General features: G+C 40.9%; 1 long non-coding RNA gene across 1 annotated transcript; it reads right to left on the minus strand.

The window, feature by feature from the left end:
* Window positions 1-13695: 13695 nt before the first annotated feature.
* Window positions 13696-15595, minus strand: LOC311353179. The gene is made up of 4 exons (XR_014636990.1): window positions 15312-15595; window positions 14156-14209; window positions 13836-13953; window positions 13696-13726 (listed from the first exon to the last, which is right to left on the minus strand). It is a non-coding gene; the product is annotated as an uncharacterized lncRNA (long non-coding RNA).
* Between the last annotated feature and the right edge of the window lie 2404 nt (window positions 15596-17999).

The raw sequence follows: 17999 nt of genomic DNA on the forward strand, positions 1-17999 counted from the left end.
ATTGCCCATAGGTAGGCTACACCAGCGGTCCTCCGTGGGACATTCAGATGTTAGCAGATCTTAACTAGATTCCTAACCGGGCCTATGGCCGGCGGCGGAACCCCGACCGCGGAGCCCTCCGGCGGCGGAGCTAAGATCTGAATATTAGCCCCAGCTTGATGATTCGGATCTTAGATTATGGTAGGTGAAAAGTTTGGACCCCTGGGCTACACTATCCATTGGAAATTGACACCGTTTCTCGTCGGTGAGTTCGCCTTAGCACTACAGGCATGAGGCATCATGCACTTAACACGTGATCAGACCACCAGCTCGGTCCTTGGAGTTGTAGGTCGTAGCACATTGAGACTAGTGCCGCGATCAGTCGACCGCCTATTTATTTTTGTTCTCCCGTCAAACGGCTCACTGTAAATTCACCTCCGCACAAGTCTGTGCGCTGTGCGCGCCCTGCTGGTTAATCTGCTATCCTCTTTCTTCCCCCTCCCCCCGCCTTCACTGCTTTGATATGAAAAATGGCTGAGGCAGGTGAGTCCTCCGAATCAAGTCGAGTATTTCAGGCCAACTGGTAAAGGAGTGTCACGGCTTTCAAACACACAAACCAAAAGCCTATGGACGCCTCAGAACGGACTAGTCAACGCGCTGCGGCATCACTCGGGCAGGTGTGTGTGTGTGTGTGTGTGTGTGTGTGTGTGTGTGTGTGTGTGTGTGTGTGTGTGTGTGTGTGTGTGTGTGATTTCAAAGTAACAAACTCAAAGCCGATGCATGCGTCCAAAACTATTCGTTCAAAACCAAATAAACAACAAAAACAGCGTCCCTTATTCGCTTTAAATACTTTATTTACCGCGCCGTATTAATTCCCAAGTTTTGAAAAGAAAAGAAAGTATTTGAAGCGAATAAGCGACGACACACACGCACGAACACACGTGCACGCACGTTCATTCACGCAAGCAGGCACCCACTACAACCTGGAGAGGCTGTAAATGCTTTTAAAAATGATAATGGCTATAGACAATTTTTGACAGGTTACAAATTCTCCCAATTTACTTACTATTCCTCTGTACATATTTTTTTTTCCCTGCATTTTACAGATTTGTGAGGAGTTTTTCTGTATTACAAAGATCTACTCGGAACATTCAGAGCTGCTGTAGAAAAATATGCGCCCCTACTGCTGAGTTTGTACCGCGCCCGAAAAACAGAGTTTGGCAAGGACCTGAAGGAGATACTGAGAAAGCTTGATGATGAGGTGTGTGCACAGTACAGTACCAAACAATACTTTTGCCCAGATGAAATTCAATCTGTTGAATTACAATTAGTCTTGCTATTATTAGAGCTATCTTTCTGTTTTTTCTTTTTTTCTTTGAGACCACCAACATCGTCAGACACGGCAAGGAAGCAGCCATGAAAGGACTTCCTGTGGTCCTACGTGAAGATCCTAATCTACTTTTCAAGCAGTGTCTTGTAAGTATTAATGGTCATTAATATAAATTTTACAAGCATAGAGATACAATTGTAAAATGAAGATACTGTAATTGAAAATACTACACAAGTAGAAAATCGGAAAGTTTATTTCTGTTTCGCCCTCGGACTGCTTGAGAGAGGGAAGGGAAGTTAATTGCCTGTCTTATTTAAAAGCTTATTGGTTGTGAAGTGAGTCCCTCTAGCACATTTGACAGGGGTTTCAGATTATACCATGAGGAAGATGCTGCTTTGATATACAGGTTGTTGTCGGCAGATGTTAGACCGAGGCTACCTGCTTTGGCTAGAACTAGGGGGCTAGATCACAGCCATATCACTCACCACCTGTCAGGTCATTCTTTTGATACTAGTGATTAGGTCTAGGCCTCTACAGGCTACAAGCTATTATTTTTCTTACAGTCCGAGTCAAATGTTCTGGGCCACATAACTACAAGGGTGATATACTCTTCTACATTGGGTTGGAACCATTTCCTTGGTTTTGTGGACATTGCAGGTTATGCTGGTGAGCTGGCACGCATCTCACAGGGGTGAATTATACCATAGATTATAGATAGATAGATTATACCATGAGGGAAGATGCTTTTATTGAGCTGGCTCCTCTCTGCTCTTTTATCTGTTTAAATGTGCGCTATGTATGATGGTGGAAGTTCAGTTTGTATTATTTGTTTAAATTTCTTGGTTGATGCTTTTGCCCAACAGAACGTAGAGTAGGTTTAAAGTTTAGGATCACTTCGAATGTTCTTGTTTTCAATGGAAACACACATGAGTTATCCTGCATAGGAAATATAGGAGACCAAATCCTGTCTTTATTCATTTTTTCCAGATTCATATGGCGGTCTTATCATGGTAAACTAGCTCATTGTCAGGTGTTTAACAGCGACACACACTCTGAGACAGTAAAGAAAGACGGGTCCTAGCTGCTACGCGCGTTTGATGTGCTCTCACCGTTCTCATGCACACAATTGTTTTTTTTAATACATAAATTAAAGGCTTGCGGTTTGTCCACGATGCGGCCTATATGCGGGAAATTACGGTAGTGTAGTTTACATAGTGTTCATAGTTATCAGCCTACGTGCTGCTGAGAAGACCAGAGTTTTTTTACAACACCCTCAGGGGTCGCATAGCTATTGGATCATGAGGAGATATTAGCTGAATGCTAGGAAATGTTATTTGTTTAAAGGTCCCATGGCATGCTATTTTATGGATGCTTTAATAAAGGTGTTAGTGGGCCCCTAATACAGTAGCCTACTTGAAGACGTTCAAGAAATTCAGCCTTGGTGCAGAGTTACAGCCACTACGAGCCAGTCCCACAATGAGCTCTCCACAAACGTGCCGTTTTTAGAGGCGGGTCAAGGTAGAGGGTGGGAGTGTGGCCCTGAGCAGCTTGCAGCCACGGTACCATGCGCTAGTGTTTACAGTGGAACACTGAACACTCCGGGTGCTCCGGCGGGAGTCCTGGAGCTCTATATCTAAATAATATCATATTATATTTAGATATATATATAATATATATTATCATGGTCAAAAGCGGTTTGTTTCCTTTTTTCCTCCATGTCGCGGTTCCCAATTCCTTCTCAACCAACCCGACGCAGTCTAGTCTTTTCAGCAAATGGGAGCTTTATGAAAGCTTGCGTTATTGTGTTGCATGTTATGCGCCAATGAAGGCCGCCTCATACCTCCGGATCCGGACGAAATTTGTCTGTCCGTTCTAAACGTTGTCTCCGGGACTACCCTTCATACCTCCGTCCGGTTTCAGTGTTATGGATGTTACGCAAAACAACCTCTAGAGGGCAGTGACTGTCGTGTATAAAATGACCGGCATCGACAATCGCAAACATGGTATCTGTAGAGGAGATGATTATGCTCTGTGTCATCCGGCACAAAGTGTACGTGGAGGTGGCATGTGGCACCCCTCACCAACCTGCAGATTCTCTGCTCAAAATTTAAATTCAAAAAAGTTTTATTGGCATAAAAAATATACATTTGCATTGCCAAAGCAGGTGAACGATAAAATTATAAGGTCAAGTATATAGTATAATATAAGTATAAAACGTTGAATACAAAATATATATACATATCAGTTATTATAGGCCTACTACTCTCGTGGTTGGGACTTCTGCCTCTACTGCCACCTCAATCTCCGGTGGTAGTGCTCCGGTTTGTCCGGAGCACTCCGGATTCGTAAGCTCAGAGGCGACGGACCCACTGACGGATGACCTCCGGGACCAGACAAAAGCGTCCGTATCCGTATTTACCGTAGGGTGTGAATGGGCCTTTACACCAACAGCGGAACGGTTATCCAAATAACAAAGAACACTTGCGTTACAGTGTGTATTCACACACACACATGTGGCGCTTGCACGGTCCTAGCTCATTGTCTCATTGGCAGGCCAAATTCTCTGGGCGGGCCAAGCAGAGAAAGGGGAGGTAACATGGCCCCATATGACGTCATATGGGGCCAGAAGCCAAATCGAAGCGTTTCAGCGATCCTTTTTTCAAAGATGGCGCAAGATAGCTACTTCTCGGTTTACACCTAACGCAATTTTTAGCTACTGGGGGACCATAGGGAGGCTAGGGGAACTCAACTTAATGTTAGAAAACCTCAAAGTGAAAATTTCATGCTATGGGGCCTTTTAAATGGCTTATTAATTCATAGGGCTCCTTTTTAGGTATAGGCCCATTTGATTGTTGTTTCTGCTGATCAGGTGCACCAACCCATTGCAGCAGCAAATTTGATGATGGAGGTGTGATTGCTGCTCTGCAGCGGGTGCATCACATAGCCCTGGGCAGAGCCGTATATAGAGAGAGTTCTGCCAACTGAAATCATGGGTGCCATCTTGTAGACCCAAGTCAGCTCACTGTACAACGTCTGCCAATGGAACGAAGATGGGATGTTACAACAAATCGCTCATTATCATCATAAACTGTTTGTGAATGTTAAAAGGTTTCTCATACTTTGCTAAAATATAAACGCTTTTACAAATATATCACGTTGAACGTCTCGAGAAGACAGACAATTATGCCTACATCACCTACAGGGCTCCAGACTAACTTTTTCACAGGTAGCACTGGTGCCACCTAGCTTTTCATTTAGTAGCACCAAAACAAATTAGGTAGCACCATATTTTTCTTTGTATAGCGTGTTATTAATACATGACCTTATGTTTATGAAAGATTGACAAATAAATAGATAAAGAATAAAAATAAAGATAGATAAACGCCTTAAATTAAGCACATAACATGGAATATTTATATTTACACACACACACACACACACACACACACACACACACACACACACACACACACAATTCAGTGTGTTTTTATAAGATACCTGGGCATGATGGCATTAAATAATAATTTAATTCTAACGGAAATTATAATTAACATATAGAGCATTTTTCCATATAGTTATTATCATTTGGCTATATGAGACACACTCCTTACCTTCTGCATGGGCATGTTCAACCACAATATGGCCAATAAGAATATTGGTTTTCCATCTTCAACGATACAGGCATATATAATCTCGCACTCTTTGGTGGATTTGTCAGTGGAACCGTCAAGCATGAACGAGAGGTAGGGGGCGGATGCGACTTTGTCAGCGGTCTTTCCCTTGAGTGTGTCTGCTATAACTCCCACAAATTGTGCACACGCAGTGTCGTTGGAATATGTGGGGTTGACGTTCAGTCCGTTATTCTTCATCATTTTGTGAACGGGAGTTCCTCTTTAGCAATGTTGTAGGCGGTGTTAAACTTGATGATCATTTGTTCATTCTCCGCCGAGCGATTGGTCTCATCTATCCGATTAAATGAGGTGGGGAGAGACTGGGAGCTTCATGTGATGCAGCGGTCCCTGCACGTCTTGTGCTTTTGGCTTTCATTGTGTAATTTTAATGACTGAACTTTGAATTGTGTAGACCCATTTGCAAAATGTATTTTGCCTGCAACGGACGGGCCACATGTCCTGCAGTACACACACCATGGTTTGTCCCTCATAACGCAACCACGGGAACTGCGGCAGCCATTTTTGTTGAAAACAATACTTTTTTTTTTTCTCCCCACTGCCCCCGCCTCTTTCGCCAACCTGTCACTGTCCTCTTCAGAATAAGAATCTGAGATTCTTTTTGCTTCCTTTGCTAACCCTTCTCCAGCACCAACAACAGCCTCATTTGTTTCCTCCTCCGAGACATTTTTCTTCTTAAAATAATCTACTATCGACCGCTTCATATCTGCTCGTCCTCCTGCAAGTAGCACCGGAGCGACCTCATTAAATTTTAACTCACACCTTAAGAAATTAGGTTGCATATGCGACCTAATAGGTCGCACTCTGGAGCCCTGATCGCCTATCAGTGGAGCTGCATTCACCTTACCTTCTCCGATAGCCGTCGCCGTGTAGCCTACGATTACTTATTGAGACATTGGCTAAAAATTACAACTTCTTGGTTATTTATTTTAATCTAGACTATAAATATTTCCTCTAAACATCAAATTAACCCTTCTCGTAGCCTACTTAGGTGTCATGATCAGACTGTGTCTATTGTTAAAAGTCTGACTGATGACTAATGCCCAAGGGAAAAAAGACCATACACGTATGATTTTGTTATCAATTAAAGTGTTTTCTCTTTCATAAAAAATGAATCAGACGTTAGCAATATAAAAATAACTTTGGTTACTTCTTAGACTATAACTTATAATACATTCTGAATGTTTGCATTCAAATCCTAGCAGTACGCAATAATTTGTACAACATTTAAACAACAGACTCTCAGGAAGATCCTCCAACAGGAAAATTCATATTCAATATTCATATTAAAATATCAACAGTGAAATCAGGGAAGAGCCATTAAAACATCTCAAATATTACGGTAAAAGTATACATTTTGTATTAGACAATCTTTAATATCTTTACTTCTTACACTATATAGCGTATAATACATTCTGAATACATTCTGAATGTTTGCATTCAGAGATGGTTCATCTTCAGTCCGTTTCGTTTGGTGGGTCTGCTGGGCGGTGTCGGTGGGGTGAAGACGAACAGTGTTGGGATGGAATTTGGCTTGAGCTTCCTAACACCATCAGCTCTGTGACTCTAACTGTGTCTCATCGAAGTGGTCCTACAAACGGAGTCAGACATTTTAATGCAAGTTCAAAGAGAAAGTAAATGACGGTAATGGATTTTCACAGAATGGCATCTAACCAATGCATAGTTATTGCATGGATTACATAAGCGCTTTGGCACCATGCTGTTTGCACTAGACTCTAGACAAGAGTAACATAAATCTCTCCAGCAAACATGAACTGACCATGTATTATCTGTAACTCGAGAAATAGCTGACCAAGCAATGCTGCAAAAGGGCATTTGTTTGCAATATATCCACATGATTTCCGTGCAAAGTTAATCACAATCTTTCTGACATGCATGAACATAAACAAAGACAATGCAGCCGGTGTTTTGAAAGAATGCAGGGTAAAATGCGGCAGTGCAGAAAGATAGCACGTCAAGTAGGCTAGCCTTGCAATGATGTAGTATTAATAGTTGTCATTATTCTAAAAATTGCATAGATTTTCACAGAATGGCATCTAACCAGTGCATACTTATGCATACTTATGCATAAAAGAGCCTGGTGGAAAAATACAGACGGCAGATGCAGGTTGTTTGTCCCGGAGTTCAGTGCTATCATTAGCATAAAAAAGGCGCAAAGAGCTAGCGAGCATCGTGTAGCTTAACACTACTAGGCTAAGTTCAAATCAAATTCACTTTGGTTCGTACTTTTTTCGAAGCATGCCATGAATTGATGGGGTACAATAATATTTTCCAAATGTGTTTTCTTTACAAAGTCCATGATAGAAATGTTCTTACCTCACACAACAAGGAAAAATTATTCGGCTTCCAGTTCATCCTTCTGACCCTCTGCTCCCACAATTTCCTCCTAGTAGGGTCCTGAGGGAAATGATGCAGACGTTTACCACGTCCGGGCCTTAGAGAGCAACCATAGGCTACACAACACGACATTTTCTTTCGAAAAGTAATGATATTACAGATATATATTCCTCTTTTGTAAGTTGTCGCACTTGCCTTGATAGCATGGTAATGACGATTGATTAATGTTTGGTCTGTAAGATGGCGTACACAAAACTCGTGACTACCTTTGAACCAATCCATGACAGAATTGTCCTGAACGTTCTAAACAGAGTTGGCGGAACTCTCTCTATATACGGCTCTGGCCCTGGGAAGCACTTGTGCTGAGGGATAGTGGATGTCACATTTCCTACTCTGGCCACCTGTGATCGGTTCTTTTAAGCAATCTTACACAAGATGGCGTTCTTGAATGTCATTGGTACGCAAAGCACAGCCGTAGGAACAAGGCGCTTGCGCCGAGTTCCGAAGTCCTGTGCTTCAAGTACCAATAATGACATTCAAGAACACCATCGAGTGTAAGATTGCAAATCAATAACACAAACCATCTTCATTATCAACAATATTGTAAAATGTTTTCATATTGTGGGTTAATTTGCCCTCAAATTCAAGCTTTCTGCCCGAGTTCATCTCCATCAGAAAATAGTTCCTATAGTAAAAGGGCCTCGTTCCTACTGCGCAAGTGAAACAATGTAACAGTTGAACGTTGTTATGGAAACTAGGCTCATGAAAGTAGTTTCAGCTAGTTAGCGTAGCGATACTTTCTGTAATTAGGCACATTATTTTTGTCTGTTCTTTCACCAGGCATTTAAACACACTCTAGAATGGGAATTGACCAATCGGAGTGCTTGCTTAAACTTTAAACTGTGTTATTGAATACCACATTAAGTCAGCTTTACAAATTTTCTCATTTTTCCCATGGACAGCACCAGATAGGCTTGAATGACGGGGATATGGATCACCGGAATGGTCCTTCAACAACAAAGCTAAAATGACAGACAACTTCATATTGGATATGACAATCCAATTTGAGATGCCTGGCTCCCTACAAGACATGTAGTATGTGATGTGAGTTTGAATTGAAAATCATATTTCTTAATGTCCTCAAACAGGAAACTGATCCAGATGACGTGGCTGCCAAGGGAGTCACTGTGGGAATTCTGTATGTCCTGTGTGGCTGAAGCCTCATCCCCCAAGATCCAAAACATCGCACTCATCTTAGAGGAATCCATAGTAGTAAAGGACCTTCCGGATACTCCCATGGCCTACCTTCTCGGCCTCCTTTATGCACTCAATATTTCCTATCCGGAGGACCTTAAGTACACCTTTGAAACACGTGTTCCTGGATAATGGCCCAAAATGCTCTGTGTGCGATCTCTAAAGAAAAAGCTTTGTCTTGTCTAAACGTTGCAAAAAGAAAAGTGAAATAAAGAAACAGGTTTTCCCTCTTGGAGTCAGCTCTGATTAGCAGCTGTGAAATTTGACAAGTTCACATAATTGTTTTGTGTTGTGTTCTCAGACTAATTGCTGGTTAATAACTCAAAAGTTTGTAAAATGTGTGTTACACCCATTTGTAAGTTATGTAGTTATTGCTAATAAGGCAACATGAAATTTGACATTGATTTATTTTATTTATATTTTTCTACATTGTTACATTGCTACATTGATTGTTCTAGCAAAATGTTAATGCAGAATGTATTTTCAAGTTAGACCTGTGAAGCCATACGTGTCAAGACAGCTGTGAATGACATGTTATGTGAATTTTAACAGAACTTTTTCATGTTAATTCTCTTGATGCCCATAGTCATCTCTGACCAGCAGCTGGCAAACTAATGTTTTAAGTGTTTATCACACATTTTATTGTTTTAAATTGTATTTTAGATGCATCTGAGCAGGGATTATTGTTCTAGCATAAGTGTAACTGCAGAATGTTTTTCAAGTTATACCTGAATATTTGGCCATATTGTTGAATTTGAAATTCACACTTTGATCACTGACTAGCAGCTGTGAATGACATGTCACGTGAAATTTAACACTGAACTTTTTCATGTTAATTCTCTTGATGCCCATAGTCATCTCTGACCAGCAGCTGGCAAACTAATGTTTTAAGTGTTTATCAAGTGAAGAATGGGGAGATCGCACACTAGGGCTGAGAAGTTCCAAAAGTATTTTAAAAGCCGAAACAACAATTACAGGACACATAAACAAGGGGAAACGTTTTGGGTCTAGCCCTTCATCCGTGTTCCTTGTACGTGATGCGTCACAGGGCGCAGCGGCCTTTTATAGGCTCGCCTGCCAATCACCCAATCACCCCAAGACACATGAGTGTGTTTGGGGTCACAGTGTATCCAAATCACCAAAGTTACACCACAGGTACTATAATATAATTATATACAAACATGTACAGGAGATATAACATTTGTATACAGAAACAGTCACATTTTAATAGTGATACCATATTTAAATTTAAATTAAAAGATACATATATATAAAACATAACAATATTTAGAAAAAGGTACACATCACCCTTATCAAAAGCAATATCATCATAGCACATTAGGTTATCTTGCGTCCATGTTGGCCTAGTCCATTATTCAACCAACTATTCTAATTACAACAGCGAACATGTTAAGGTAAATTCATCATTGATACCACATAGACTGTCTCCTAAGACCAGTTCAGATCAAAGATTCGCGACGCAACGAGACTCTTTTGGGATGTCGCAGGGGAAAAGTTGCAGCAGTGTGAACTGGTCGTCGCAAGGCGGCTGATGCCGTTGCAAGGAGTCCCCAAAGATTGAACATGTCAAATCGCCAGGTCCAGTTTTAGAACGCAACGATGTGGCTATTTCTCTTCAGCTAATCAGGACACAGCACAACAATTTAGGCTTATTAAATACAAGTTGTAGATGATAACGGTATTATCTTTGGTTTTACACCGCACTTATTTAACATGCCCTGCAAATGTATAAATCAGTGTTCGAATTACGTGGGAGCCAGAGGGAACAGAGCTTCCAAAAAGGCAAAGTAAAAAAACTGAGGGGTCTCATATCTGAAGGTGTCTGCCATATTTGGCATTGTAATTTCATCTTAAACAACACTCATCCATCCCCGTGCAGTCTCTTACCATTAAAGATGTTAGATTAAAATATAGGCTAGCCTACTATAGGCCTACGTCACGTAGACTGATTCATTTCACGGATTCCTGTGAGACCGGGTTGCCTTAATTACATCGGTCGCATTTGTCAGGTGAAAACTAAATGTCAAGGGAAAGAGGCGGTGGTTGAAAAAAGTATTTCGATCGCTTATTAAGTTCACTCGTGGCGTGTAATGATTTATTCGTTTCCCTGTATCATTTCCTCAATTTAGAAGACAGTTAAAAAATAATGATAAAAATTTTTTTTTTTTTTAATTATTAAAAAATAAAATTCTAAAAATAAAATTATTTTTTAAAAAAAATTATATAAAAAAAAATTATATAAAAAAAATTATATAAAAAAAAATGTATAAATTAAAAAAAAAATAATGAAAAAAAATTGGATCTGCGCACAAATGTTTTTTTTTGGACCTGCGTGCGCATCTTTTTTTTGGACCTGCGCATGCGCATCTTTTTTTGGACCTGCGTGCGCATCTTTTTTTTGGACCTGCGCACGCGCATCTTTTTTTGGATCTGCGCACGCGCATCTTTTTTTGGACATGCGCGCGCAGATCCAAAAAAAGATGCGCATGCGCAGGTCCAAAAAAAAGATGCGCACGCAGGTCCAAAAAAAGATGCGCATGCGCAGGTCCAAAAAAAAGATGCGCACGCAGGTCCAAAAAAAAACATTTGTGCGCAGGTCCAATTTTTTTTTTATTATTATTTTTTTAATTTATAAAAAAAAAAATTATAATTTTTTAATATAATTTTTTTAATATAATTTTTTTTTCATAATTTTTTTTATATACATTTTTTTTTAAGAATTTTTTTTATATACATTTTTTTTATATACATTTTTTTTTCATATTTTTTTAATATCTTTTTTTTAATCTGTTTTTATATATATCTTTTATAATTATTATTTTTTAATTATTTAATAATAGGTAAGACCGCACGGGGATGGATAATGAGCGTTGTTTAAGATGAAATTACAAGGCAGACACCTTCAGATATATGAGAGACCCCCTCAGTTTTTTGACTTTGTTGCCTTTTTGGGAGCTTGGTTCTCTCTGGCTCCCACGTAATTCGATTTATACATTTCAGAGCTGCCAACTTGCACGGTATCACCGTGTGACACACGTTTTTGCCTGCTTACACACGCCACACATCCAATTTCTCACGGCCAAAAAAACAAAAAACACACGCCCCCCCCCCCGTCAATCCCGATCGTCGGTCCGTCCGTCCGTCCCCCCCACAGTCAACATTTACACCCGCGGACCCTGCTATAAGGTATGCATTACAAGATTCTGCAGAATTTCACGCCAGTAATGTAATGCATTACTTAACTGGTCGTAGGAGACCATTCGGGAACCATGCCTATGTAGGTAAACAAATGATACGTCTAAACGTAGGAGTCTTTGTAGCGCGTTAAGACTGGACATTATCGGGAAACCGGGCCCAAAGCTCTTCTGACTGCGCAGATTCCACAAGATGGATCATATCTGAAGCTGGTTCCAGGTTGCTTAGCAAAGTAAACATTCGTTGAAAAACACACAACATAAAGCATGTCAAATGTAAGTAACATAATTAATATACCTTTCCCATATCTGACCCAACTCTGTCTCTGGGACTTGCTGGTGGTTGACTGGTGTGCATTGACAGTTATGGTCAACATTATGACAGCCTCTAAACTCGCTTCAGTAAAGATATAAGACTATACAAGCTATAGTTATAGTAGGCACACAAAATATTACATATGTGTGTCCAGAAAAACGTGAGATTTCAAGACAGTTGACAGATAAACGGCCATCATTGGATCAAATCAATATTTAATATCGCGTCCATCAATCATGAAAAACAAATTTAAAAGCTACTGAATAGTAAAAAAAAAAAAATAAGCATGGAGTTTAGTGAGTTGAAGAGATTACTTCCAACGTGAATGATTCCTCTGCTTGGTCCTCCATTCGAGAACTTGATTAGCAGAATATAACCACAAGGTGTTGCAGTAGACTGTTTTATAGGCCTATTACAAGAATAAGCAGACTGTAAAGCACTGAAAACTACCAGCTTATATCAGAGGCACAATGGTAGTCTCCTATACTATATTCAATCTCCAAGTTGGAACTTGCAAACGCACAGCATGAAAGTAAATGAGAGACCAAAGTCTATAGGCTTGACAGATTTACAAGCCAAAAACTTTTTTATTTGAACAGAGGTTGAGCAGACTCATAAGGAAATTAAGGTAAAACATTAACAATCGGTTCCTTTGACAGCCACTTATCAATATCAATTTTGGTTAACTCGCCTTCACTTGACTTAACATCATGGAAGTAAATAAACCAACGCACTTCGAAGACCATGAAGAAACATCTCCACATTTATTCTGAACCTGCCTTCCATTCATCTTTGAGGTTTCTGCTACTGCAGTGTTTCAACCAGTTGTGTGTTGTGTTGTGTGTGTTCATATAAACCAACAGAATTCAGGCTGACAAGACCAACAGCTCAGCTCTGTAGCGGTAACCGTGTCGCTCTACTGCTTGCATTTCCCTTTCCTCTGTTTGATGGTGAAGAGGTTTTCGTCAGCGGGGTACATGTCTGCGCCGCCGCCTTTAGATGACCTCTTCTTCTTCCCGCCGGCCCTCTTCCCCTTCCCCGCCCCACGGCCGCCGTACAGCTGCTGCGGGGTGTAGGACTCTCGCTTGAAGGGCGACGTGCGCGGCTCTGTTGCCGCCGCTACCCAGTTCAGCCAGTTGGGGTTCTTCTTGTTCCTGCTCTTCTTCGCCGCCTTCTCTTCCCCGCCCCGGAAGCACTCCTCCTCGTAGAACGTGCGTTTCTGTGGTGTGGCGGCGCCGGCAGTGGTGGTGGAGGAGGAGGAGGGCGGAGCCTTGGTGGCGGGGACGTCATGCTTGGGCTTCCACTGGTTGGCGGCGCCACTGACGGGCGTCGGCTTCAGCTTGGCGGACATCTTGGTCTTGAAGACCACGGCCGGCCAGCAGGGCGTGGGTGTGGGTGGGGGTGGAGCTGGAGCCGGGCGTGGGGACCCTGGCGGAGGAGGAGCGGGTGTTGGCGTTCTCCTGCTGCCGGTGGTGGTTCTTCTTCTTGTAGTCGTGGTAGTGGCTGGTCCTCTGCCATTTCTTCGGTGGTCCCGGGCGGTGGGGGGGTTTAGGTGTGGTGCCGAGCAGGCCGGCTTCCTCAAGTTCTGGACGGGGGGGAATAGTAAATAAAATCACAACGTTATTCAGTGGCATTCTGAAACTAGTGGGGTCAGGGTGCTGTGTGTCAGAGGAGAAGAGAGAGACAGAGCTTACCTTTGACCTTCCACTTCACCCTGTGCTCCCTCTGGTTGAAGTTGACGGGAGTGTCGTAGTGATTGATGAAGGGCGTGCTGGGGTAGGTCCCATTACACATCCGACGCTGTGTACATGCCTGAGACACACACAAACACCTAATACTGATCTTGCAAAAAGGGCACACGCTTGCTATATTTTTTGATAATATTCATCTTTAGATCATAAATTTGATTCATTATTTGCTTTGGAGAAAATGAAGAAAGGGAGAGCAGGGTAAAGAGATAGAGGGAGGGACAAGAGGAGAGGATGCTGCGGTGCAAACTGAAGCGGCGACTCACGTGGCCAAAGTGGCCCTTTCTGGAGCAGTTGTAGTAGTAGGCGGGCGTCCTGCCCTGGTCCAGGGGAGAGAGACAGAGAGCAGGGGAGAGAGACAGAGAGCAGGGGAGAGAGAAGACGCACATGAATAATCACAAAAAAAAGGAAAGCCTATCAGAACGACACCACACTGCCTGTCAGAACACCCCTCCAGCGTCAGCGTGTTAAAAAGTGACATGTTATACCACTAGGTGTGAATGCGATTAGCCGTTGCAAGCAGTTTGAACAAGTGGGCGTGTCCACCTAGATGTGCGCTGGATAGATCAGTCTACCATCGTACATCTAGGTGCACACGCCCACTTGTGATTTTTAAAAAACGGCTCGTAAGGGCTAATCCCACTCCCACCTGGTGGTATAATATGTCACCTTTAAGAGCAGAATTCTGGGAGTCCCACAGCAGGTTAGCCCTCTGCCGCTGTCACCCGATAGCCTCCATTAATATTTCACATCAATGACATCGTGTGACGAACATCTGCTTTCTGAAAAAAAGGCCTACTAGTAAACTAGGCCTAGGCTATTCACATGAAATAAAACAAAACATTGAGACCATTCCACAAAGCACACTGGGTAATAACAAATTCAACCCAATGGACTTGTGGTAAAACCACTCGTGGTCTCCACAAGTAACTGTAAACTGTTGTAAATTGCAACTTACGTAACTTAGGGACTGTAGCCTGTCGCTAAATAAAAACAGTCCTTGTTAGAGGGCCCCCCATTATTTTCTATGGATTATCACATAGAAGAAACCCTTGGTGTCTAGAAGTCCTCTAGTCAGTATTCTACCCATAGAGATACCCACTGTAAGGTTATATTTTTGTGTCTCTTGGGTTTTATTACTTGTAATTGCAATGTTTACTTGTGTCAGTTTTAAACAGCTACAATTATTAGTTATTAAATTATTTATATCCATATTTATTATTCTTTTACTACTGCATGAGACCATCATTACTGCCTTATGGATGCCCATGGAATAGGAATAAATTTGTCTTCAAGTACTTGGTCAACACACTACAGTCTTTGCAACAACTTCTACAAAACTTTTAAAAACAAGTTTTCACTGCCATCTTTAGGTAGCAATAACTGAAAGAAGTATTACATTTCCATGCATAATTTTCATACCTGGTATGCAGTTTTTGAAAGTCACCCTGCACTCTCCACACATATCCAGAGTGTACATTTTGTAAAAGTCTGCCCTGTATTGTGCCGAGAACATGGTCCAGTTTGCAACACCTGTTGCAACACCTGTTGTTACAACAATTTTGAGAATAAGATGATTTCTCAAATTGATTTAACATGGAAAACATGCAGTATGCAACCAGTATAGCTACGACCGTTTTTGTAATCTTACTGTCAAGCCACAGAAAATGCACTTTTCTCTTGAAGTATTCCCTCTCCACCACTTCTCTGAAGCAGGAAGGCACCAGGGACAGGGTCATTAGAGCTCTGTCTCCATCATGAAGAACAACCTCAGCAAAGACGATTTCCAACAGGCAAGATGGCAACTGAAACAAATAAGATTCTATTGAATACATCATCTCCAGTTAGTATTAAGCAAAACAGCATTAATAGAAATACTCAAAGGATGAGCACTGAGTGTATTCAATAAATATTATATTCCCCCAAAAAAGAAACACATGCAAACAAACAAAATCAAAAATAAATTATTAATAAATAAAAGACCTGCTCGATACATGTTGCCAACTCCTGCTCCTGCTCTCTCTCCATGTGTCATGGGCTCTAGCTGTCTTCTCTTCCTACGTAGAAATGTCAAAGGGGGTGACATTAGCAAGATGCTTTTCATGTAGGGGGGTTTGACGGTACACATGGTTTGGTTCATATTTCGGTTTAAGAGTCCATTTGGTACAGGAAAACAAAGTGTTATTATTGTTGACAAAATCCTCTTTCTGGGGACTAATACAAACTACAGTACCTTTCCTGTTCCTTTAAGCGCCCCCCCCCCACAGAAACACATCGTAGTTATCAAGTAAGAAGTTGTTCATACCTTTGGTGTTCAATGTTGTCTAACAGAAGCTGGCACCACCATCTCCTCCTAGTAGATGAAGAAAGATGTCATTGTAGTTTCAATCCTAAAATCTGTACATTAACAATTTCAGATTTAAATTGCTGACCTGAGTGAAGTCGAAGGTCCAGTCCAGTGCCATGTACAGTGCGTACTGTAATCCATATTATAAACAACGGTTAACATTCTTTTCATATGATAGAACAGTTGATACAGTTGTTACTGTACATATAAACCATGTCAATGATCCTTTTCTCTTGGCACCTGCTTATGTTATTATGTTTGATGCCGAGGTGCACAATCCCATCACTTACCATTAGCATGAACACGCCACAGTCCGCGTTGCCTGCTTGTTCTGGAATATTCTGATAAAAAAGCCAGAAGTTATTGACAACTCAATTATATTTCAATATATTTAATACAATTACATTTCTTAGTACTATTCCAATGCATAGCACATTTCACAAGGCATATATAAATCCAAAATTTCCATCACCTTGTTTGAAACAAATGCCCAGGATCCTGGCACTATCTTTGCTGCAATGGTGCTATAAAAGACAAAAGGATAGCATGGTGAAATACACTATTAAAGACCTCACATGATTTTGATGTGACGTGACATTTGTGGTCAACATTTTAAGCCATTTAAGCTTGCTTAATTAATTGGCTTCCATTATTGGTTTAAGCAACAGTGGAGCAGGTGTGCATAGTATGACTCCAGATTGTGCTACCTTGATCACCACAAATGTAATGAACACATCACCAGAAGGCTTTTTTGAACACAGCAGAACCAACATTGAACGGTTGATAACATACTTAACTCTACAGGCTTCTTTAGAACACAGCAAAAGCAACATTGAACGGTTGCCAACATTCTTAACTCTACTAGGAACATTGAACGGTTCCTAAACATAACAATATGAATAATAACAATATAACACCATGCAAAACACAAAAACGAACCGAATATTAATTTACGGGAACAATGAACGGTTCCTCAATATTAGACTGAAACATGAACATGGATAAATAATGCCAGTCTCCATAGCAACTAAGCTTGTTGCAATCAAGACGTATCCTCTTAAATTTAGGCTTCAGGACCTGTAAAATATACAATTTTCAAGTAAAGGTTGAATCTGCATTGTACTACTGCAAATGTACATTACAGCTTCACTGTAATGGCTTTTTCATAACTTTTAAGTGAACATATGTGACAAAGCAGATTATTTTACATGACATAGATTACACTTCTCATGACAATGTGTGGCTGGAATTTAAAAACTAAAAGTAGATATACAATATTTGAAAAGTCTGTCATGTGACCAAATAATAAAATGGTGACATTCTTATTATTGTAAAACTCTGACATGATGCCTGTTAAACTTACACCTAGTATTCAGTGTCCTGGTTTCCATACAGGAAAAAGGATGCAGTCTCTAGATGCTGCATCTACCTGCATCATTCGAATGACAACAATAAGAGCTTGTAGTTTCAATGTGAAGATATTTTTAGATACGCAACCATAGTACAAGATACTGTCACTATGTACAGGGTTAACAAACTTAAGCCATACACAACACATGCATAGAACTTACTGGCAGCGAGAGAAACGGGTCGACATTGAGAGGTCTCCAAGTGGGGATAACATCCACAGCATGAACATCCTTTCCCTGTAAATCACAGAAAACCAGTTTAAATTATTTGGGTTTACATAAAATAAATAAGCACTATCAATGATAGAAAGTTGTACCTTGAAATGATACAAAAAATATCCATACACACCTTTT

The sequence above is a fragment of the Micromesistius poutassou genome (genome assembly GCF_964030765.1).
Source record: "Micromesistius poutassou genome assembly, chromosome: 9".
NCBI lineage: Eukaryota > Metazoa > Chordata > Actinopteri > Gadiformes > Gadidae > Micromesistius > Micromesistius poutassou.